The sequence below is a fragment of the Phyllobates terribilis genome, unplaced genomic scaffold (genome assembly GCF_046119375.1).
Source record: "Phyllobates terribilis strain yellow unplaced genomic scaffold, ASM4611937v1 Scaffold_8__6_contigs__length_399053987, whole genome shotgun sequence".
NCBI classification, from domain to species: Eukaryota; Metazoa; Chordata; class Amphibia; order Anura; family Dendrobatidae; genus Phyllobates; species Phyllobates terribilis.
The window spans coordinates 318685345-318709460 of NW_027362768.1; the positions used below are offsets into that span (position 1 = coordinate 318685345).

The following is a 24116-nucleotide window of genomic DNA, read 5'->3' on the forward strand; positions in this document are numbered from 1 at the left end:
ATTCTATCCGCTATTTGTAGTGTATCTAAAATTAACGTGACAAATGAACTCTGCATGCCGGATTGAGAAATACACATCAATAAAGATGGTCTCGGGATAAACATGTGTGATTAGGTTCCCAAGCTGCTGGTGAGACAGGCAACATGTTAGGAGAATAGAAGGGAAATATATTATACAGGGACGGACATGTTATTGGTGCAACCTAGACCAAAGAGGTAAAGGGCCACATCCAGCTCCAAATCAGGTGGAATTATGCATTTTGCTGAGCTATGGGACTGCAAAGGGTCCATATACTGTTTTTGCACAGGGGTTGTCTTCTGTCTGTGTCCACCAAGGATACGGTTTGCATAGGATCACCATGAAAGAATGAAGACTGTGTTTGCATTCTACAAGGGAGATAGGTCTGTGTTGTGATGGTTAAAGGGAACCAGACATCTGATTGTATTATTTCTGCCAGGTACGCTTGACTCTGAAGGGCTGCGACGTTGCAGAAAAAAATATACTTTAAAAGCCGTCAGGAACCAAGATGCACGAGAGATTAATCGGACAGGTGGGTCCACATGCAGGGAGAGATCGTGTCACTCAAGGGGAGCGGGCGGAGAAAAGATGATGGGGACCGAGACCGCACTGTAGATTAGTCGGACAGGTTGGTCCCCGGCGGCTTCTCCCTGTCCGCTGACAATGACTGATATGTCTCTTCTCATTCACACGGCTTCTTCCCACCCACTACCAGGGACTGACAGGTCTCTTCCCATTCACGCATGCAGCGAGAGATCTGTCAGTCTGGGTAAGTGGGCAGAGAGAAGATGTTGGAGACTGAGACTGTGCTGTAGATTGGTCAGACACATGAGTGCCCGGTGGCTTCTCCACGTCTGCTGCCAATGACTGATATGTCTCTTCCCATTCACATGCCTTCTTCCCACCTGCTACCAGGGACTGATAGGTCTCTTCCCATTCACATATGGCGCCCCTGAGGGTTCGGTCGCCACAGAGGTACTGCACCTCACCCAGAGGTGTGGTGTCTCCCTTTCTCTCAGGTAAGGAGGGTGTGCTGCACGGAACCCCAACACCCACATCCAACACTACACTACCCCAGGCCAGCAGGAGGGGCAAGACGCAATGTAGTTTTCTGCTGAACCCTGACCCTGGCTGGTATGGGGGGAACCCAAAGGTAGGGGGAACCAGTAGTGGGTGTGGGTGGAGGAAGTAGATAGAGGAAGCACTTGTGATAGGAGTATAAATAAGGAAGCCATCTTAGGGTGGTAGATCAGAACAGAGAGACTAGTAGTTGGAGAGCAGTCAGGGAGCAGAGGCTCTTTAGGAGCTCTGCTCCACTACAAAGGGCCCAGGACTGAGGCCCAGGAGATGAGCAGGGAGTAGGCTCCGTTCTACTGAAGGGATCCTAGGGGGTACGGCGAGTGCAGGTAGCACCCGTACACCCCGAACCTGCCAGGTGTCAGGAGGATCTAGGCCGCAAGAAGGGGACCGGCCCCTGGCCCAGTCGTGCAGCTTCAAGCCTCGGCTGGAAAAACCGGAGGCTTCTGACTTTTATAGCAGGAGCCAAATTCTCACTTCAATCCAAAAGTATGGTCGAGCAGGTCTGAGCAACTCCGACGGACAGGGGGGACCTCGCAGCACCCGAATAGTATCCACAGTGAGAAGCGCAGGGCAGGAGGGAGTAAAGCCCCAGCGTGAAGTCGGTCTAGGAAGGTACATATGAAAGTGGGGTTCAGCTAGGTACGCCCGAGCTGCCTGAGGAAGGACTGAACCCCTGGCCGGTGAACGCAGTGTGACGCGGGAGGCTTGCACCAGTACTGTACACCTGAGGAACTTGTATGAAACTGTGAGTAAACTTGGATGACTGCACTGCACTGCCTCCGCTCCTTCATTTCGCCGGTACCTTTTCCCTCCCTGCACTACAAAGCCCAGCGTACCTCCTCCATCTTCTCCTACACTGCCCTGAGGCCTGCTCCACCTGTGGGGAGCTGTCCCATCATTTGCTGCCCTAACATCCGCCTCAGAGGACTGTTGCAGCGCTGGTGATCCTCACCAGACACCACAGGTGGCGTCATAAATAATTCCAAAAACCCCAAATAATAGAAGTTTCCCCATTTCACTGACCGCCCTGGGTCACGGACCGGGCCAGCCACCGTGATATCCCCCGGCAACCAGAGGCCCGACTGCTGAGTACCCCACGGCCCTGGGGGCGAGTCACACACATGCAGGAAGAGATCTGTCATTCAAGGGGAGCAGGTGGAGTGATGGTACCAGGGACCAAGACTGCGCTGTAGCTTAGTCGGACAGGCGGGTCCTGGGCAGCTCCTCCCCGTCCGCAGCCAATGACTGATATGTCTCTTCCCATTCACATGGCTTCTTTCACCCGCTACCGGGGACTGACAGGTCTCTCTCACACATTCAGGGAGAGATCTGTCACTCAAGGGGAGCGGGTGGAAACACACTATTGGGGACCAAGACCGTGCTGTAGATTAGTCGGACAGGCGGGTCCCCAGCAGCTTCTCCCCGTTTGCTGCCAATGACTAATATGTCTCTTCCCATTCACATGCCTTCTTCCCACCCACTGCTAGTGACAGACAGGTCTCTTCCCATTCATGCATGCACGGAGAGATCTGTCACTGAAGAGAAACAGGTAAAGAGAAGCTATCGGGGACTGAGATCGCGCTGTAGACTAGTTGGACAGGCGGGTCTCTGGCGGCTTCTCCCCATCCACTGCCAATGACTGACATATCTCTTTCCATTCACACATGCAAGAAGAGATCTGTTACTCAAGGGAAGCAGGTGGAGAGAAGCTGCCATGGACCCATCTGCCCAACTAGTCTCCCATGTGGCTCAGTCACCGGTGGCTTTAAAAGTATTTTCCTTTTTCTATGAAATGCTGCAACATTTCAGAGTCAAACATACTTGGCTGAAATCATGCACCCAATGTCTGATATATGGATCGGGCAGCATGTGTCAGCTGTCAGAATTCCTTTAAAGAAAACTTTATTTTACGTGGTTTTTATTAAAAGGCACTTTCAAGTACTTTCAGGCTGTGGCACCCTGCTGTGCACTGGTGCCACAGAACCCAGAAGGGTGCATGGATGAACTTCTCCACAAGAGGCCCTCACACATTCACACACCTCCACCCTATCACCTCAGACCAGCAGAGGGAGCCCGTTAGGGATATATATATGGAGGGTGGAGCCAGGCAGCTCAGTCTAGAGTTTAGAGTGAGAAGTGAGTTGTTAGTTCAGTCAGACTGAGAGAGAGTCTGAGAGCGTGCTGACGCTCAGAGAGCAGCGAAGAGGCAGCATGCTGGCTGCTGTGCTTAGGCGAGCCAAGGCCTACAGCACGTGTGAGGGCCCTGAGTGTGGCCGAAGGCGAGAAGAGAAGGAAGAAGAAGCGAGGGGGTAGAGGAGCATACCAGGCTCACCCCGAGATATATACCGGACACCGGGTCTGCGCCTACAGGGACCCTTTATACCCAGTAGGGACCACCGGAACCCCTGGAGGACTACAGGTCCCAGGTTTACCAAACGCTGACTACAATACCAGGGCTAGGAGTCACGGAGGCCCCAGCATCCAGGGAGAGTGATCCCTATTTACTGACCGCCCTGGGTCATGGACCGGGCCAGCCACCTTGATATCTCCCACCAGCATCCACAGGCCCGGCTGCCGAGCACCCCACGGCCCTGGAGTCGCGTCAACTTTTGGCGTCACAAACAGGATTTCGTGCCGGTTCCAACGAACATGATTGCGTGCCCGTTGCCACCGGGTACTGTGCGCCTTAAAGAACTGTGTCACATACCGTGGTGAAGTTTTCCCTCCAATTGCCACTGTTTCCCGCCATTGTCCGCCAGTTTTGAGTCGCCGCATGGGAAGAAGAGGGACGTAACCGCTGGAAGCTCGCGAAGCCCAAGCCCCGCCTCACGCACTGACGCAGAGTTAGGTCCTGGGAGGAGACCGCCGTGTCAGAAAGAGCACGCCCTGACGTCAGATGCAAGGGGACGCCACATCCTGCACCGGGAACTGCTAGTCGAGCAGTTCTCCTCTTCCCGTCTGGGGGACCGCAGCCGGCTCTACAAGCAGGAAGGTAGGCCGCAGTTAACTAGGGGGGCGCCTTTGAGCTACGAGTTCCCCGGTAGCTCTCATGTTTAAGTATATAAGTTCCTGAACTACTAAGAGGTCGGGAACTGTGAACGACCCGCCTTGTAGATAATTTGCACCTCCTGAGGTGCCCCCTGGTGGTTTTCACAAGACCACCACCACTAAAACCTGCTTGGCGTGGCCGAACCAGTGGCCCCACACCAGTCCTGCAGCCCGCCCAGGACCTTCGTTGGGGGTTTGGAGCAGGTCCCCCACAAGCCAGCTTACCCGGATGAGAGGGACACACCCGAGGAGGGATCTCATCAAAACTGGTCGCAGAAAGCAAAGTTGTGTTGCTGCTATTGTGTGTGTGCTCAATTGTTCTAAAAGTATTTTATATATATTAAAAAGAAAGAAAATATATTAAACCTGTTATTGCATCGTTCAAGCTACGTGCCTCCCAAAAAGGCAAGAAAAGTTGTTGTAATGTTTAAAAATATGATATCATTGTAACCTGTTTTGAGAAAAATGCTTCAGTCCAGGAGTACTTAGTTTTACTAGGGGGGGATGTGGCGCCCTGCTGTGCACTGGTGCCACAGAACCCAGAAGGGTGCATGGATGGACTTCTCCACAAGAGGCCCTCACACATTCACACACCTCCACCCTACCACCTCAGACCAGCAGAGGGAGCCTGTTAGGGATATATATGGAGGGTGGAGCCAGGCACCTCAGTCTAGAGTTTAGAGTGAGAAGTGAGTTGTTAGTTCAGTCAGACAGAGAGAGTCTGAGAGCGTGCTGACGCTCAGAGAGCAACGAAGAGGCAGCACGCTGGCTGCTGTGCTTAGGCGAGCCAAGGCCTACAGCACGTGTGAGGGCCCTGAGTGTGGCCGAAGGCGAGAGGAGAAGGAAGAAGTAGCGAGGGGGCAGAGGAGCATACCAGGCTCACCCCGAGATATATACCAGACACCGGGTCCGCACCTACGGGGACCCTTTATACCCAGTAGGGACCACTGGAACCCCTGAAGGACTACAGGTCCCAGGTTTAACAAACGCTGACTACAGTACCAGGGCTAGGAGTCACGGAGGCCCCAGCGTCCAGGGAGAGTGATCTCCAAGAAAAGGCCCTACCACCAGGTCAGCAGATGCAAGGGAGAGAGAGACAGTAACCAAGCTAGGCCTAGTTCCAGGCAGGCCAGAAGCTTAACAAATAAAACCACGGATCAGGAGGCCCTATACCCGCTCACTGGGGAGAGTCCAAAAGTGCGCCCTTCATCCAGAGTACCCTGGACCGTGCCTGCATCATCACCAGTAAAGGTACTGAAGCTTACCGCCGTGTGAGTGTCCGTCTTTCCTCCGGGACCGTCCTGCCGTCTCTCCCCCGCATCCACCATCTAACCCTACACTGCCCTGGAGCTAGCTCTACCTGTGGAGAGCAACACTATCCCTGCTGCCGTAACACCAGCTCCAGAGGACTGCTCCGCAGCTGTGGCACCCTTTTGCCTCATTCCACAGGTGGCGTCATGAACTTTCCAAATCCCTTATAAATTTCAATTTTTACTGACCGCCCTGGGTCACGGACCGGGCCAGCCAATGTGATATCCCCTATACCGGCATCCATAGGCCCGGCTGCCGAGTACCCCACGGCCCAGGGGGCGCGTCAAGGCAACTTGATTTCATTATATAGAACATGTGATAAACAGACAATCTGCTCGTCAGTTTATATAAAAATAATGTTTTTTACCAATAAAAATCACTCTAAATTAACAGTTAATAGTTGTTTCCCTTCTGTCTAACTTGTTGTCCACTGCCTGTTGTCAAGTGTAATCCGTGTCTAGCAGCAGAGAAGCCGAGAAGATTGCATGAAGTGGGAGTGAGAATTTGTTTCTTCATTCCTGTTCTTCTGTCAGTCAAACTACATGCGGGCATTATGGAGAGGCGACTTTTCAGTTTTGGGTAAACAGATCAGTCACAGTGGACAATGATAGGAGCACTGTAAACTAGGAAGTGAAGGAAATTAAGTTCTGGTATCTATAGTGCTGGCAGAATGCTTATGAAAAGGGACTAACACTAATGGATGGCAAGTTACACAGCATAAGAATCAGGACAGTTCCAGAGCATAGTGTTCTGGTATATCCATCATAAGCAGTTTTAACTTGTTGAGGGGGGTGAATGCAGCAAGGACCATGCTCTTTTCTACAGGTATGTACTTCATATAACCCCCCCTCACCCCACCCCCACACACACACACCAGCAGTATAATAGTACATTGTGTCTTGACCTAGCATTTCAATATCCATTGTCAAGTCAGAAACAGAGGATTAGCAATTGCCGCCTCTGACTGGGGCTTCTACCTACTGTGCAAAGGTATCTAAAAATGTTGTGTCAGGGTGTGGTGACACAGTTGAGACAACAGTTTGGTATATTCTACCTGCCTAGCACAAACAAACAGCTGCCCAACTAGTTAAAGCTACTTTTGGTGCACATACTAGTCTAATACATCCAAGAATTTCCCCAATTGCCCCTGTCTTCCTTCCTTTCTATTACCTCCTTTTTGAATGTACAGTTCCACTTGATCAGCATTCTGCCAGCACTATAGGTGCTGGAGCTTCGATCCCAGCATGTATTACTTTGTCATTGTCCAATGGCTTGTCTGCCACAAATGAAAAACCTGCCTTTCTGTTATGCCTGTAAACAGTTTGATAGACATGAAAGCAAGAGCAGAGAGACAAAGCAGCCCCCTACCTCCCGTAATCCATCTCAGGGTCTCTGCTGCTACAGATGGATTACACTTGACAACAGGCAGTAGCCAGAAAGTTTCACAGAAGGAAGTCACCTAATGGATGGCATTTTGGAGTAAGTTTTTTTTTTCTTTGGGGGGGTGGGGGGGATAAGGCAACATAATTTATAAGATAAAGTTATATATAGATTGTGTATTTATCGCATGACCTATCAAATGAGATCAGAATTTAAGGTGTGTCGACATTTTTCATTCTGTGAGAGGGTGAGTATGGGTTCATGGATAGAGATGAGCGTACCCGAACTGAAAAGTTTGGGGTTTCTTACCGGACACCTAGTGTCTGGTACCGTACTCCGAACACGGACGAGATAGAAGGGGATGATAGATAGAGATAGAGAGAGATACTGTAGCCTTTTGCGGCCCCTAGCCCTTACTACTACCATTTTACAGCACCAAAGATCGGGTCCCCATTGACTTTTATGGAGTTTGGGTACAAGTTCGGATAGAGTTCTGGTATCCAAACCGAACTTGGGACTAAAGTTCTCTCGAACCCGACGAATTTGAACGTCCACGGGTCTGCTCACCCCTACTCATGGAGTTCAACCCACCACTTCATATATACAGGACCAGTCATAAGGGTGGGTGACTTACTTAGTAGCAAAGTACCCATCACCGGCATCTGGTGATGGAGGAGCCACTTTCCATGATGGTCTGGGCAATGTTATTTGAGCACTGTGCGGTGGTGGTAATCTGGCAATTTTATGGTTGTACTTTATTACTTGGGTTCTATAAAGTTTATCATAAATGTGATATCATTTGGACAGATATACAAGGCACAATCCAACCTTGCAATTTGTGCACCAAGCATGTATACCATCAGCTGCCTCATTAGTGATGCCGTCCCTGACAGTTGTGTTGCTGACAATCTCTGTTCCAACCTCTTCTTCATCGATCGGAGGTACAAAAATCAGGATTTATTGCAGGACGGTTGGTACTTTAGGGCGCTGCATCATCTTTTTATCTAAGCACAAAATAGCTTTAGAATTGGCACTGTGTTGTCATTATTTGGCAACTTCATGGCGGTGTGTAGATATACATAACTTTATTTTTGTCCAGGGTCTCCACGGACATTTATCTAAACCTAATATACAATACTTTAAAAAAAATCCTAATGATGTAAATACAGCAAAGTAAAATGCCCAATAATTTTGGACTGGGAACATTTTATTCCTAAACTATTTTACAAGTATGATACTTAAAGCTGATGTGATCACGAAAAAACGATAACAAAAGTTGCCAGACTAAATTGTTTAATACAGTCTTGGAAGATATCATAAGGGAATTGTACCAAAGTATCTGATATCAATTGTTCATTATTATTATTTATGAATATTTATAGGAGCCCTGATTATATAGAACTTTCTGCTGCCCTGTAAAAAGTGAGAACAGAACAAACTGTATCACTGTGCCATACCGGCAATGTAATGTACAGTGTACTGGAGTAACTGCCCACTCGGTACTCCGCTGTATATTCCTGATATGGCTCCAGAGCTGTTGATGGCCATAGATAATATTCTGTACCAGCAACACCAGTGAAGTTATGGCATTAATAACAATTGGCACTAGGGTTAGATCCATGTCATACCAGTTGACTCAATGACTGGAACTTGGCAGAAGAACTGTGGAACTCTACAATATCAATGGACAATATTCTTGTCCTTCTGTAAGGTGCCCCAGCTAGGTAGTCGTGGGCGAGCTGTAGCCCCCTCTCGCTCTGGCACCCTACAGACAATTCGTGTCCTCCCTCTGATGTGTGGCTGTGTATGTGGGGCTCTCCGCTAACTTCAAACCATCCGATCGCAGCTGTCTCCAGGCATTTCTCTTCTGGGACCAGGGCAGCAATAAATTCAGAGGACACGAGGTTCTTAACCATAACTTGGACTTTACTTGGGGAAGAGGAATATGTACAGTATTTACAGGCAGATATAATGGATAAGGCCCGACAGGTTATTATCTCCCTCACAGGCGCTGGCAACATCTTCAGCCCTGGTTCCCTCTTTAAATGAAGCATCTCTGTGACTCTAATCCCTAGCCCAAGAGACTCTTCTGCAATACCAACAGTGTTCTGGATCCGATATCTCCCCCACGTCTTAGCCTGGAGTCCTATTTATCTTCCTCTGCTTCCTGCAGACTAGAAGTGCCCCGGGTCCTCAATACCTCTGTTCAGCTTCTCCGGCCGGCTAACAGGACTCTTGCGTAGGGAGACTTTTACACTGGTGATCCCACTGTCTGAGGGTATGGCGCTCCCGTCTACCCTAGCAGCCACCATATAGATAGGCTGCCCGTACAGTTCACTGTCCTATCTCTTACTACTCATCACTTCCTGCTTCTGGAAACTAAGTAGAGATTATCCTAATGTGCCCACCCTCTGTGGACTGTCATCACAGAGCATTAACCCCATCACTTTCTGTAACACTGCTAGCAGACTGAACCTAACATCTGCACCTAGGACAGTGGCATCTTGTGGCTGATTACAGGTACTGCAGCCCACAAGGCATTATGCCAGGACCAAGCTCTATAACACTCAAGGCTTGGTCAGGGCACTAAGTTCCCCCTCTACTCTACTGACTGGACCACTGATGCTAACCTCTTAGCTTGGCCTACCAACAGTTCTGAGAGGTTTAACTATGGGAACACTCCCTTTAACTACTTCAGTGCCAAAAGGAAGGCTACGTCCTTCCCCACTATTACATTCCCCCACACTTTAATGTTGGTTGCCCCCGACCACACTAAACAGTCAATACTGATCAGTAATTATGACATCATAACACATTACTATATTACTAAAACATTTTAGTACAAGACTGGTCCTGAAGTCTTCTTCTTGGGTGGGAGACCGTCCCATCTCGGTTAAGGGCCCCGGAACTGCAATTCAGGACAGTCCATTATCAACTTTCAAACTTCTCAAAAGTACCGGTCCTTCTTGGTAAGGACCCTGGAAACACAATGTCCATGTCCATATTGTTAAGACAGATCACACACCAATAGCCCCGAATCTCCTTTGAAGGCTGCATTCTGAGGCACACGGTCACAGGGAGCAACCCGTGAGTCACTTTCTTCTTGGCCCTAGCGGGGGTCACCGGTTCTTCCCGCTAGGCCACAAGTCTCTTATATTTAGAGGACAGTCATTCCTCACAGTGTGCCTCAGAGTTTCAAATTCCAGCAGAAAAAGGCGCAACAAGCGTAACAAAAATAAAAATAAAAGTAAAACAAAAAGAGCAGCTCTCTTGGGCACACAAATTCAGTGCTGCTTAGGGCCTTCCTGGCCTGGGAGGTAGGGGAACAGTCCTCCATTTTTCTTTTTCTTTACTTTTTTTCTTTAACTTAACTCATCATAGGGCATTCCGCCCCCAATGGGAAACAGTCCCGAAAACAGGACCACAACTGGTGAATCCTAGTAGAGGAAGAAGTAGAAGGTCAACGGACCTTTCAGCCAACTATCTCACTTTTTCCGGGCCTCCTTCCGCTCCTTCATAAAGGCGGCTCATGCTGTAGATGAAGGTGGATTTTTCCACTTCCAGGGCTGATCAGGATACCTACTGGGCCGAGGGTCCTCATCCGAGGATGTGGCACTGCCGCAACCAACCTGAGTAGGGCCATAGCTGGTAACTGTAAAATTGTGCACCACATTACTGGCGCCAGCCTGAAATCTTCCAGCAGCTCCCTGCTCAACTGCCTCAGCCCCTCCTGGTTATTTAATTGCTGAATCACCATCAGGCGTCTCACTGGGAGAGTCGGCTCTACTGCAGCTTGTGAAGTCTTCCTCCTCTTCACTTACACTGTCTCCCCACTGCTGTTTCCTGGGTTCGTCCTCCTGCAGGACGCCGGCCTTGGGAGGGGGCAAGAATCCTTTAGTGGCTTCTCTAGCCCAGCGCTGCAGGGCCTCTCTCTTGGCCCTTCGCTGAAAGACCTCCTCGTCCTTCTCAAGGACATTCACACTTTACAAAGTGTACGATGTCTCCCACACGCAGGTTGTGGAGACGGTCAGGCAGATAGTCCCGCTTAATCACTTCGCGGGCCACGAACACCTCGTGCCCGGTCCACTCCTCTTCTAGAAACCCGTACCCCTCACGGATACGGAACTCTATGACCCGCCCCCGGGTCTGGGAAGCCTCCATCGACTACCTCCGCGCCGCGTTGGACCCCTCCAGCCAGCCTCTCAGGAAGGTATCAGTCCATCACCGCTGTTCTCGTGGCGTCATCGGGGGGTTGCGGGTAGTCCACTTCAATCTACCGAGCCTGGCGTAACGCTTTGCCGAGGGGGCGTTTAAGGCCTCTAATGCCAACTGCCAGAAATTTTCCCATGTGGCCTTCCTTCTAGGAGGCCTCGCCCCCGCAACAGCTTCTTCAGGCCTAGGGGCCCCCTCTGCTGCCCCAGAAGTGGTCGTTAGCGGCTCCGCAAGCGGTTCCAGCCACTGGGGTATGGGCCGCTCACCTTCATCAGACGATGCTGTGGCAGCTGCTTCGGCCCCACCGGGATGTCCTTCACCCTCCACCGAGGAGGAAGCATCTTCCGGCATCCGGCTCCAACTCCACACACGCAATTCATGGATGAGCAGACCCATCTCCGGGTCAGGCCTAGTGGACCACTGGACGGCCACTGGGGGCAAAGGCAAAGACTCACGGGCAGCGTCCGCGGGTGAGTGACTTCTGATTGCGGCCCCTGGGGTAATCAGCTTTAGGATTTCCTCCTCACCGCTAATTCCGGACAGGTCATCCGATCCTCCGGCTGCCATCTTCTTAGAGCGTCCACTGCAGCACCTCCTTCCTCTCGTGCGGACAGAAAATGGCGCTTGTCGCTTACCAGTGACGCGCGTCCTGCGCGTCCATCTCCTCCTCTTTCTGGGCCGGCCTTCTGACGCGACCGCCGCGTCACTCGTCACTCTCGGCAGCTCTGCCTTCAGCCGCGCCCCTTCTCTGTGCGTGCTGATACTCACTGGGCCAGACTTCGCTTTATGCCGCGCCCTCTTCCTCACTGGACGTCACATCCTGGGACACATCTTCACTGCTGGGCCCATCCTTCTTTGGGCCGAAACTCGTAGGGGCAGGACATCTTTTCGCGCTCTCCTGCGCCATCCACTCCCATGATAGTCGGTTCTTCTCCTAGACTTTACCGCCACTGTCACCATCTTGGAATCCATGCTTCGGGCAGCCATCTTGGGCCGCATGCCTTCCAACACCTTCTCCTCAGTGTTCTGCGTCGGCTCTTCCCCACTTTCTTCATGTGAGGAGCTCGCATCCTGCTGACTACGCCAAATGTAAGGTGTCCCAGCGAGGTAGTCGTGGGCGAGCTGTAGCCCCCTCTCGCTCTGGCACCCTACAGACAATTCGTGTCCTCCCTCTGATGTGTGGCTGTGTATGTGGAGCTCTCCACTTACTTCAAACTAGCCGATCGCGGCTATCTCCAGGCATTTCTCTTCTGGGACCAGGGCAGCAATAAATTCAGAGGACACGAGGTTCTTAACCATAACTTGGACTTTACTTGGGGAAGAGGAATATGTACAGTATTTACAGACAGATATAATGGATAAGGCCCGACAGGTTATTATCTCCCTCACAGGCGCTGGCAACATCTTCAGCCCTGGTTCCCTCTTTAAATGAAGCATCTCTGTGACTCTAATCTCTAGCCCAAGAGACTCTTCTGCAATATCAACAGTGTTCTGGATCCGATGTCTCCCCCACGTCTTAGCCTGGAGTCCTATTTATCTTCCTCTGCTTCCTGCAGACTAGAAGTGCCCCGGGTCCTCAATACCTCTGTTGAGTTTCTCGTGCCGGCTAACAGGACTCTTGCGTAGGGAGACTTTTACACTGGTGATCCCACTGTCTGAGGGTATGGAGCTCCCGTTTACCCTAGCAGCCACCATATAGACAGGCTGCCCGTACAGTTCACTGTCCTATCTCTTACTATTCATCACTTCCTGCTTCTGGAAACTAAGCAGAGATTTTCCTAATGTGCCCACCCTCTGTGGACTGTCATCACAGAGCATTAACACCATCACTGTCTGTAACACTGCTAGCAGATTCAACCTAACATCTGCACCCAGGACAGTGGCATCTTGTGGCTGATTACAGGTACTGCAGCCCACAAGGCATTATGCCAGGACCAAGCTCTATAACACTCAAGGCTTGGTCAGGGCACTAAGTTCCCCCTCTACTCTACTGACTGGACCACTGATGCTAACCTCTTAGCTTGGCCTACCAACAGTTCTGAGAGGTTTAACTATGGGAACACTCCCTTTAACTACTTCAGTGCCAAAAGGAAGGCTACGTCCTTCCCCACTATTACACTTCACTGGTAAATTTTTTCTTATTAGTATAAAATGCCTGTTATTTGACAAAAGGAAAATGAATTCATAGTAAATCGATTCCTGGCTTTGGTTGATTATTTGTGAACCATTTAACAAAGGAACAAATTTTGAATTGGGCAAAAAATAGGATTGTCTATTGTAGATATGATTGAATCTGTCAAGATTCAAATTCGGCAAGTCTCTCGAATTTGACATGGAAATTTTATTTGCATTGAAGTTATTCAATGTAAATTGAATTTATCTTATGTTCTGGGGTTTTTACATACCCTAAGCATAATAAACGTAAAATAAAAAAATAAATAAATAATACTCACTTTACCACTTACCAGTCCCACCACCCCCGAAGCCAGCCATCTGATCATCAGCGCCTCCATTTATTGCCTTCCCCCATTTGGCGTGCTTCACTCTGAATAGGACTTTGACTTCACTGAGTGTCGTGCCATCATATCGCACATCATGGCACCATGGCATTACTATGTGCATCGTGCGAGACCTAGCCAGTGCCTCCCCGAACACACATCAAGACATAATGACATGCCCCAGGATGGCACACCACACAGTAACATCAGAGGTTTACTCATTGCCCTGGTGCAGAAGTAGGGAGATCATACAGCATGTGCACGATGGGGGAAGACAAAATGGAGAGGCGTTTAGGACCACGGCTGGCTGTGGGTTTGGCTGGAAACGTAAGAGGTTAGGTGAGTATTAATTTGTTTTAAAAATCATGGCCATCTAGATACCAATTTGCTCAATTGCAAAAGAAAATCAGATTTTGGAGAATACAAATTTTTGTAAAATTTGAGAATTCAATTCTACTCCAACAAATTCTATCATCTCTACTCTCTGGTTATTAGAGATGATTAATTCACGCTGTCTTGATCTGGCATCCAGTTTGGTCCTCCATGGTACTCGGGCTTCACTTCTGCTCCTGCCATTATTAGCTTATTAGTCTACCATTAAAATGTCAGGGTAAAGATGTCAGGTGAAAACTGACGTCCATGGAAGACTAGACTGTACCAAAGAAGCGCAAATTGAATTTCTCATCTGTAGTAGTTATAATTTTATATTTTTTAATCAAATAAGTTACATTCGCATAACTTCTAATCTTTTTAAGGTGGAAAATATTTTATCAAAAAGACTACAAAGTGTTGAATAAGTATAGACTACAAATGGGATAAGCAGTAATTAACACAAATAACTGAATAGCCATATTGTTAGGTCAGAACCTTCAGATTTCCACCAATCCAGACTACCATCTACGGGGTTGGGTAGTCTACGGGGTTGGGTAGTCTCTCCACTCTTCCCTCACAGATTATATCGGAGGCGAGAAGAAATGTTGGGTTGAAACATCTGATCCTTTGTCCTTCCCAGAGGTAGGCCATTGCTAGAAGTGTCTGGTAACAGGTCACAGAAAACATGCTGTGTTGGACGAGCTGAGCTTGCATGTTTATGTGTGGCCTCTATCGGATGTGATATCTATCCAGCTACCTGAAATCACTTAAAGCAGTATTGAAAATTGAGGTTTAGAGTTGGAAAATAATGTTTGCTTTAAAGTTCAGATGAGTGGATATCTGACTTTGTATTATCTGATGATTTGGACATTACTTGACTGTTTTTACACTTGATGTGTTTTTCTATGGGTCAATAGGTTGTCCCATCACAATAGCTGCTTCTTATACTGAATCAGACCCAACAATCAGTAGACAAATAGTCAGCTTCAGAAACTACTGATGATCAGCTATGATTACTAGAGGACTCTCTTGCTGGTCATACTTTTCCCAACAGCGGCCACTACAGGAAAAAAAGTAGCATTACATGATAGTCATTCAAAGGACTGCTCATTCATACAATAGTTGAATGGACCTTTTCTACCAGAGCAAGGGTTGCTGTTTCCAAAAACTCCAGACGAAATTCTAATCTAGATCTTATCGTCTAGAATTGCAGTTGCATTTGTTTCAGCGGCAAAACAATAAACTAACATGTTAATAGAATAAGGTCAGGCAAAGTTAAACCACATGTGTGCTCCTAAGCCAGCAATAACACAACACTTGTTTCCAACACCATAAAGAGCACTAAGAAAAAAAATTCTGAATCTCTACTTGAATTTTAAGATGAAAGACGATGATTTAAGGAGTGACGGTCTATCTGTTCTTGCTCTGTAACATTTTGTGCTTTATTATTGAAAGGGTCCAGCATTCTCATTTAATAGGGTTTCCCTTTCCTAATGAATCCCTTTCTGGCTCCGGACTGTGGCTTGTCTTGTGAGATCATAGTCAAATGTTTGCAAATTATCTTTCAGTCAAAATATTCTAAACCTGCAAAGGCCGAGTAGAAGGTCTGTGGAGACTATTAATACACACTGTAAATATCTAGTTATGGCGTTAAACATCTACAATATACTGTTTGTCTCACCTAACGCTGTTCCTCTGTTTTTATTGGCCAATGGCCAATGACGGTTTTCTACCAAGATATTGTGTCTTGGAAACATAGACTTGGAATCTTGAAGGTGTTTTTCGGGTCTGTAAAATCGATGGCCAATTCAAAGGATAAGCCATCAATATTTTGTCTAAAGCTGGCCAGATACTTCATCCAAACAGTCGACTGACAGCTATTTCTCCAGACCCTCCTACTCACATGCATGCTCAGATCGGCTGATCATGCATGTGTTCTGAACTGAAATAATAGATTATGCTTCTGTCACACACTTCTCGTGGTGGATTATCTAACTTGAGAAAGTATTGGCCTTCTTGAAATCCAACATCTACCATCCATTGTTCCCTCTAATCTGTTCGCTCTGGAAAGAAAACATTGAAAGCTACATTCTAATGAGGTTAACGAGTCCAATCATACTTATTTTAACATATTAGATTGATGACCAGTCCCACCAAAATCGTCAACACTAATCTAATGTATATAGCCTCCTCTTGAACACTGGTCTAAAAGCTTTGTGTGGACCATCTCTTGACCATTCAATTATTCCACTACTTTGATATTGATTGCCCATCTTCATGATAGATCATCAGTAGTCATCAATATCAAATCGGTGAGAGTCGATAATCGGTGAGATTCAATACCCAGTACCCCCTCCAATCAGCTGTTCGCAGCATCGGCAATGGCTGCTAAAGCTGTAAGGCTGCCGACAATGCTAAGCAACAGCTTATTGGTGGCCGTGCCGGATATCAGACCCCTATCGATTTGATATTGATGACCATTCATTAGAATAAGCCATTAATATTAACGTAGTGGAACAACCTATTACATTTTTGCATTCCCAGGCAAACCTTTTGGACAAGTGTGTGACTGTTTTAGAAGTTTTTTAGAAATCAGCCATGTTTTTCTGAATCCCTTCAATGTCCAGACTTTGAATCAAACCTTACCCAATGACCTTCCATTGTTCCTTCCAAAGGCAGGTGCAGATGACCATTTTCTCCACATCTGAGAAAATCAGTCTGATTATGCTAATCACACTCTGATCAGAGTCAGATCATAGTGGAATCCAATTTTTTCGGAGGTGGAGAAACAAAAATTCTCTACCTTCTTTAGAATGTCAGTCCTTGAAAATTCGGACCTCACTCGGATGTCATCTGAATGGGGTCCGATTTTTTTCCATGGACCCCTAGAGTTGAATGGACAAGTGCCATCCGATTCTCGGAGGAAAATCGTGCATTCTGCGCTTTTTTCCTTGGGTGAGAGGAAAAAATCGGACGTGTGCACAGCCCCATAGGATAGCATGGGTATGAGTGCTATCTGTCAAAACCACGGATAGCACTCGTCCGAGTTATATGGTCGTCTGCACGAACCCTTAAAATGACATCCCATGGAGACATCACATCCATCTTGGGGTTGGAGAAGGATTCCAGGTATTGGCAATCCCACCACTATAGGAATCCACCATGCAAGTTACAAACCCACTCCAGCAAAGACATGTAAATCACCTGACCGTTTATTTTTTTTATTTTTTATTTTTTTTCTTACAAATTCCACATGCTCTACGTGATGGTTGCTGTAATGCTTTATTGGAGCCATGCAACAACCTTATGCGGCGTTGGGCAACACTCCCAGCAGCCATTATTTGTCCATTTTGGCACAATAATATTAGATGTACACACAAATGTATTTCACAGAATACTCGAAAAAAATCTCTCTGTTCTTTTACTAAAGCCGCCTTAAAGCTGAGCAGACCTCACCCTGTCTTGATTTATCAGATGGTTACTGGTGACATTGAGGCCTATATATTCATCTTGACACAATGAGGACAGACCAGATGTAAGCATCAGGCCAATCGCTCCAGCTCTAGGGGAGCTTACAGATTAACCCCTTCGACAGAGCGCATGCCTATAACCAAGAGCATTGTCTTTAGAAAAATCCTGTATTAATTTCACGTTCTCTGCAAGGCTTTTGGAGAGCGCGCTCAGCCAATGATTTATAAAGTGACAGCTGAGTACTTGTAACCTGGCAGAGCAGAGTGTAAAGGGATTTTGAGGGAAAATACGAACGATTATTCCAAAAGCTTTAAAACCGAGGACATTCTATCGAGTGATGATATCCTCAGCTGGATCATCCCAAAAGCTGCTCTCCAGACGCAGCTCATAAGCAGAACGTTATCAGTTGTGCGGAGAAAAAGCTAGAAAAAAAAAAAAAACTCTTAGATAGGAATGGCCCATATTTTCGAGGCTCTAGTAGGAATTAATCTGAGATTGATGTGATGTGGGCATTTCATTTAGATTGTGACTTTCATAGTTGTTTAGTTTCATAAAATGATAGTCCCAGCTGCCATAAAAGTTTACCCTTGGTGGAGGATATTTAATATTTTACACTGTATGTTCATTTGTCAACAATGCTCCATCCTAGGTCCACATTGACGTTTTAATATTCCGTTGGTTCCATTTTTTTGGAACATGCAAATGGAATTAATCACCAAAATGGAACTGGTGAATAACTGATGCAAATAGAAGCAGATGGACCTCCATTGATTATTATGAGGTCCATCTAGGTTCTGTTATGTGTCTGTTTTTGGAACAGAAGAAGAATTGCATGTTGAGGAACTTTTTCTTTCGTTCAAAAGAAGGACACATAACGGAACCCCTAATAACTAATCGATGTTGTCTTTTTGCTTCGGTTTACCATCACTTACGCATCAAATCCGTTTTTTACATTAGTACAGTTTGTAATTTCCTAAAATGGGACAGATAAAAAATAACAAAACTTTAGCATCATCTGCACTTTAATGACATATAAAAAAAATACACTAAGGTCGAATTAAAACATTTGTGTTTTGCGCTCTGAGTACAAACCGCAATGCATGGACTGTACCTAAGATAAAAACAAAAGCAAATACCCTGCAGTAAGTAAATGAATATATAGTAATAACACATGTAAATAACATAGGGGACTTAGTTGACACTATTTTGATCCAAAAAAGTGCAAATCCAACCCACCGCGACAAAGTTTACCCAATCGGGACGGTCCCGAACTCTAGTAGTTAGCCTCTCTATGTGTCAGTAGATCTAAAGATAGATAAGTGCTAAATAGGACCTGGGTCCCGACTGTTCAGCCACTTGCCTGTGAAAAACTACATAAAACAAATGAACAGCCCAAAAAAAGTGAGCCATCCTCTGTTTGTACAAAGAACAAAAAACTGAAACAAAGCGAAAAGAATGAGCCAGAGCATACAGTCCTGCTCATCGGTATTGGCACCCATGAAGTTTAAGTACATAATGTGGAATATCTGCTGAAAAAAATGAATCAAGTGAAACTATTTTTTTATATAGAGCACTCGTGTTAAATACAAAAGAGCAAATGATAAACAATAATTTAAAACAAAAAACAATGGAGGGAAAAAACAGAAAAACCTAAAGCTTGCTGTGTCACTGGTATTAGCACCCTTTACATTAATTTAGTATTGAAACACATTTTGACTTGCCTGTGGTAAATCACAAAAGAGATTCACCTGTGATTAATTGTCAGTGCCCATGTGACATGAACTAGCCAATGAATGATGACCTCAGTGTTTTAAAAAGCCCCATGGTAGGCCCTTTTCCTTTGTCACAATGGTGAAGACAAAGGAGCTGTCTGAGAACATCAAACTGTTATTATTAGCAAAGACAAACGGTATAAGGTCATCTCTAAAGACCTTCGTATCCCAGTTTCAACAGTGCTCAATGTTATTTAGAAGTTTTCCAAGCATTGAACCATCAAGAACTTCCCTGGATGTGGGGGAAAGAGGAAAATTGACAAAAGATGTGTTTGAAAGTTGGTGCGAATGGTGAAAAAACACCATGTCAAACATTCAAAGATCTGAAAGCCAACCTGGAACAGTCTGGGGTCATAGTTTCAACAAGTACCATACCCCGCACACTAAACTATGCAGAGTTTTATGGGTGAAGGCAAGGAAGAAACCATTGCTGAAGAAATGACATAAAAAGGAATGACTGATTTTTGCCAAAGAGTACCTTGACAAACAACAATCCTTCTGGGAAAATAAAGCAAAAATAGAGTTATTTGGCAATACAAAGCAACAGTTTGTTTACAGATGGCGCAATGAAGCTTATAATGAAAAGAACACCTTACCAACAGTTAAGCATGGTGGAGGGTCCATAATGCTGTTGGGTTGCTTTGCTGCATCTGGTACTGGAGGCCTTGACCATATCACAGGAATTATGAAATCAGAGAATTATCAAGAGATAGTAGAGCGAAATGTGGTACCCAGTGTAAGAAAACTTGGTTTGAGTCGAAGATCATCATCCATCATCACAATAACCCAATGCACACATCCAAAAGTACACAGGAATGGTTAAAAAAGAAAAATGGACTGATTTAAAATGGCCAGCAATGAGTCCTGACCGCAATCCCCTTGAAAATCTTTGGGGTGAGCTGAAATCTGCCATTGGCAAAAAGAACCCTGCAAACATTCAAGAGCTTGAACAAACTGTAAAGGAAGAGTGGGGGAAAATTCCAGCTAAGAAGTGCAAGAAGCTTATAGATGGCTACAAAAAACATTTGGAGGCTGTCATCAGTGCCAAAGGGTGTGCAACCAAGTATTAATTAGGGGTGCCTTTATTGCTGCACATGCTGTTTATTCTGTTTCTTCTTTGAAATTGCAACATGGAGGTTGAAAAACAATGTTTTATTGGTGTATTACTTTGGACCACTAATTAAAAAAATCCTGAGGATATAACTTTGGTACATTTCCATTTATTTCTTAAGATATTGTTCAGTCTATGAAAAAAATGAAGTGTTGCCAATAATGGCGAGCAGGGCTGTATGTGCATTTAATAGGTGTGCAATCACACTGTGGCCATTTATTCATTACTTACTGCAGGGTATTTGCTCATTTTGTTTTATCTTAGGTTCTGTCTGTTAAATGGCCACAGTGTGATTGCACACCCAAAAACAATGGGGCTGTCCAAATTTTAGACTAGGCTAAACTTAAAATTAGCCATATTTTTCAAAGTATCTCATGCTGGTACATCGTTAGACTGTCTAGTATAAGTTCATACAATTTGTTAGTTGGCCTACATTGGTTCACAGCATTGTGATTTAGTTGATGTCCCTTTTGTCCGCCCATTTTGATAGGTCAAGCCCCTTTGTCATATTTTCTACATTGGGAAAAAATGTCTAAACGCATGATAAATGTGTAACAAAACAAAAATTAAGCCAAATTTCCAGAGCATATAACTTAATAAATCAGCCTCACTGAATAGTTAGTTTGGTCAGATGTTATAGAAAATATATGTGATTCTCTCTTGAAGGTACCTGAACCATGGCAGTCTTCACTTTTGCTCCTGACATTCCTGGCCGGCATCCTTGGTGAGGCATTGCGTGAGGCCAGTTACCAAGCTCACGTGACATCATGACAGAAGAGATGCCCGGGATCCTGGCCAACTGTCATGCAAGGTGTGGGAAAGACTTAGTGAAATACAAAAGGAAAAGGGAAAGGGAGCCCAGACTCTAGGGAAAGGGGGAAAGTGGAGACCTCCTAGGTTGATCTAGCGTCACCCTGTCTTCCCTAACGTTCCTGTATTGGCTCTTACCCAATTGCTTCACGCGTGCCTAGCCCTGTCTTTCCCTGGCGCTAGGCTCAGGCTAGGGAAGGGAGGAGATGAGCACTAGTCGATCTCCACTAAACACTATAGACAACAAGGAAGGACAAACAGGGGGAAATAGCTTAGCTTTAGATGACTCCAGACAAATGCACAGACATCCTCAAGCTCCAGAGAGGACAAGGTACTGCTCTAGCTAAAGCCTTCACAAGTAGTAATGAATATCGCTGGCACCTCCCTTTAGAACACACCAGGTATTTAAACACCCAGGCCAGGGAGTTAATTAGCCAGAGGGAGGTAGCCGCCGGGTCCTAGAGACAGCCTCTAAGATATCTGTAGTGCCAAACAAAGATCTCCTGCAACCAACTGCAGGGCGACTGTCTGTCACTTCTGACACACCCGTGACACCAACAATCCTAAGAACATAGATGAAGAATGCCCTGATCCCACTGCCATGGAAAACTGGATTGGACACACGACCAGGGCAGCGCCAACTTTTTAGGTCAACTTTAGTCTACAGCTTTACCCAGCATAAAACTTTGAACAGAAGAAATACGTACCCTGAAAACACCTTAACAGGAACACTGCACTTATTTCAATGAGCACTGTTCTGTGTAATACTCCATTCCCCCTGTGGTGGCACTGTAGGGAAATTAAACACCACCAATTACAGTCGATCATTGGGGGTTCCTCGTCCAGGATATTCAGTTAACAGCTGATTGTCTGTGGACAGTATAAAAAGAGATTGTCCCCAGTTGACAACCTCTTTATTAAGGTCTTACTGTACATCAGAAGACTTTTTAGATGAAGTTATACAGATTGAAAATGCCATAATTGATTGTGTACATAGTAGCATGTAATAACGGCAGCTGTTACATTTAAAGGCTAAACATAAAAATTCATAAAGTGATGGGAAAACTTTTTTCCTCGTCAACTTTAGCAAAGAAAAAAATAAAAGTATCCTCTAAAGATTCTTGATCATAATGCATTTTGAGCAGCATTATCCCACTGAGTGCATAGAACAGATTGACTTTTTTATGGAAATATCTTGAAAGCTCTGATACAACTTTAGTCATATGATTTGCATTGGAATTGTCGGGGGAACCAATCAATCAGCGAGTATAAAAGAGCCAAGACAAAACTGTGCCACAGGGATTTTTTTTTTAAAGCAATAAAGCAAGAATACCTAATATGCTTACATGGGACAGACCCTAATACAATATGTATAAGTACAAAATGAAGATAAAGTACCATAAAGGCAAAGTGCAATGTCCCTTTAAATGACTGGACCCCAGTAGGATTTATTCGGTTCATATGAAGTGGCGGATGACGGTTTTGAATCTTTTAATGATCGGAGCCACACACGCTGCCCACGCCTGGTCATGGGCTCTGTTTCTTTTCCCTAACACCCTCTGTCACTGAGCTGTCTTGGCAGACTGTCCGGGGCCCTATCCAGGTGCTCGAAACACTCTTCTAGGCTGCACACAAAGGCACCAGTTCCAATAACCCACAGGTGGTTTTTATGGAGCATAGGACACCCTGCACACTTCACATTCAGACTTGGCAATTCACATTCCAAATGGAAGCCAAGTCTGTGTCTGTTCTATTTGTGTAGAGCTGAATTGTATAGGTCAGCTTGTTCCACTGGTACAATTAACCATTTCACCAGTGCACAGAAGACCACAGAAGAGGTTAATAGGCGATAGGGTGGTCTGCAGTAATGTATTTGCTTTTATTATACCCCTTTCTCTCTTATTTTCCATCTCATAAATGCGGTATGAACAATATAGCACTTTAGTGTTTTCACCTGTAACAAATTAGGCTGAACGATGTAGTAAATATTTCCCAGACTGTGTGTATGTATGTATATATATATATATATATATGTGTGTGTATGTATATTTTATATACATATATACAATACAACGTGTAAGCACAAGGAATAGATTAATAAAAGCTCTTGTTTTTTGAGTAGAGGTGAAGGAATTTTTAGGCTGATTTGCACTTAGACACTTCTTTTTGACCACGATGGTAGCCATACAGATTGGATAAATGTGTACAAGGGCTCGTGTGTCACACAAGGTGTAAGAAAGACTTAGTGCAAGACAAAGGGAAGAGGGAAAGGGAGCCCAGACTCTAGTGAAAGGGGGGGAGTGAAGACCTCCTTGGCTGATCTTGTGTCACCTTGTCTCCACTAACGTCCCTATATTGGTTCTTCACCAATCGCCGCACATGTACCACGCCCTGTCTTTCCCTGGCGTTAGGCTCAGGCTAGGGAAGGGAGGGGATGATTGCTAGTCGATCCTCACTGAACACTAAAGACAATAAGGGGGACAAACAAGGGAAAATCGCTTAGCTTTAGTCGGCTCCAGACAAATGAGCACATGTCCTCTAGCACCAGAGAGGAAGAAGTACTTCTCTTGCTCAAGCCTTCACAAGGAGTAATGAATTTTGCTGGCACCTCCCTCTGGCACACAACTGGTATTTATACACTCAGGCCAGGGTGTTAATTAACCAGAGGAAGGTAGCCGCTGGGTTCTAGAGATAGAGCTTCTAAGAAGTTGTCTGTAATGCCAAACGAAGAGATCTCCTGCACCCTACTGCAGGGTGACTGTCTGTCACTTCTGACACACCCGTGACATCGTGCATATGACCAAGTTTACAGTGCCATTGTGATATGCATAATCGACCCGATTCTCTCGGATGAGAGAATAAACGCTCGTGTGACCTTGACCCAATTAACATTCATTTCATCTGGATTGGTTGACTCTTTAACAAAGTGATTCCCAACCTTTTCTAGGTTGAAAACCACTTGATACAATAGGTGTTGAGCCACACTATAAATGGAGAGAGAAAGAGAGAGAGACTAGAACCCGAACTTCCACC

The 24116-nt window shown here is 45.9% G+C and overlaps 1 protein-coding gene across 3 annotated transcripts in view; it reads left to right on the plus strand.

Annotated features, from left to right (window-relative positions):
- Positions 1 to 24116, plus strand: part of CACNA2D3 (calcium voltage-gated channel auxiliary subunit alpha2delta 3) — a 1591404-nt gene that overhangs the window by 1343595 nt on the left and 223693 nt on the right. The gene's annotated exons all lie outside the window — the stretch shown is intronic.